Source organism: Lithobates pipiens, unplaced genomic scaffold (assembly GCF_037356315.1).
Source record: "Lithobates pipiens isolate NorthernLeopardFrog02 unplaced genomic scaffold, aLitPip1_a1.2 Scaffold_27, whole genome shotgun sequence".
In the NCBI taxonomy this organism is placed as follows: Eukaryota; Metazoa; Chordata; class Amphibia; order Anura; family Ranidae; genus Lithobates; species Lithobates pipiens.
The window spans coordinates 106,748,997-106,750,734 of record NW_027507788.1 but is presented as its reverse complement, the minus strand read 5'-3'; positions in this window follow the sequence as shown (position 1 = coordinate 106,750,734).

Here is a 1,738-nt window from a genome sequence, read left to right as displayed (position 1 = left end):
TTTGTTCTATTGTCAGAGACTGAACCGGAATCCGGCTCAGATTTTTCCAGCCTCTGTGGCAGGCTTGGTTCCGGTCCAGGTCTTGTGATCCACTTGAGTCCATGCTCAGGTGGACTTTAAAAGAGAGCACAGCAGTGCTCTGGCCTGAGACTCAGAAGGGAATCTGAGAGAGAGGAGACCTGTTTGTTTAGACTGAAAACAAAGGTTTGCTTTACCTCATGTTTTGTGGGTGTCGGGGACCAGCCCCACACCATATAGAGAGCAGTGTTTAGTTTAGCACCCGACGGCAAGGATGTTTTACTGTTTTGTTTATTTTTATGACTTTGCAAATGATAAAGGCCCTGCTACAGGCCAATGCAGCTCAGCGGAAAACCAATTGCCAAGTTGCAGAGGCCGCTGCAGCACAACAGGTGGCCCAGCAAGAGATGCATCGCCAAATCGCCACTGCAGCACAACAGGGGGTCCTTGCAGCACAACAGGAGGCCCAGCAGGAGATGAACTGGCAGTTTGCAGAGGCTCTAATGGAACTGAAAAAGGTGTCTACACCCCCTGTGCCAATGGAACCAAAGATGGTAAGTGCTCCTACCACCTACAGAAAATTACACCGGCCGATGATGTTGAGGCATATCTTGTGACTTTTGAGAGGGTTGCTGTCCGCGAAGGATGGCCAAAAGAACAGTGGGCGGGTCTGTTGGCCCCATTTCTGACAGGAGAACCTCAAAAGACCTATTTTGATCTAGAACCGGATAAGGCCCAGGACTTTGAGACACTGAAAACAGAGATATTCGCACGCTTGGGTGTCACTATGGCAGTCCGGGCCCAGCGCGTGCATCAGTGGAAATACTCCAGCAACTGGCCACCCTGGTCTCAAGTGTTCGACCTGGTCCCCCTCATCAGGAAGTGGTTGCAGCCGGAGGGAGACCTTGACGGGCCCTTAGATCATGGAGCGTGTGGTAATGGACCGGTACTTGCATGCACTCCTTGCTGCTCTGAGGAAGTGGGTCGGACAGGGGGACCCCAAAACTGCAACCCAGTTGGTGGACCTAGTGGAGAGGTACTTTGCTACTGAGGAATTGGTGAACCCGTCTATGCCCCACTTCGGTGTGTTTAGGGTACAAGATCGCCCAGCCGTTCTGGTAAGACTGTTCCGAGGTTCAAGAGCATGGGGAAGTTAGATAAGACAGCTGATGAGACTGTGGCTGGAGACTGGCCAAAGAAGCCAGGAAGGTTTTTGAGACCGTTAAGAGGACTGGGGGTAGCGCATATGCAGTGTTTTCGTTGCCATCCACTACGGCATATTGCTGCAAACTGTCCTATAAATGATGAACTTATGCAATCAGATTATGCTTATATGAAAAGACGCATGTTTCTGTTTGCACGGGTCGCATGTACTGCATTATGTCAGACTCGCATTGAAAAACAAATGTGTGGTATTTCAGTGGATAGGAAGCCACTCACAGCCCTGCTAGACTCTGGTAGTGTGGTGACCCTAGTCAGGGATGATTGTGTAAACCCCACAAACCCTCCTCCTCAGTACTATTGGGCAGGGCTCAAGTCCTGCGGGAACGCATGGGAACGGAGGTCCTGTACTTTTTCCACAACAGGAACTCAGTTCCCGTTAGCAGACAAGACTTTGAAGTATGCGAGCTGTGTTGCAGGTGCTACACCAGCAGCCACCGACACAGCTCGCAATAGTAAGTGCCGCACACCAGGGGTGGACTGACCATTCAGTCATTGC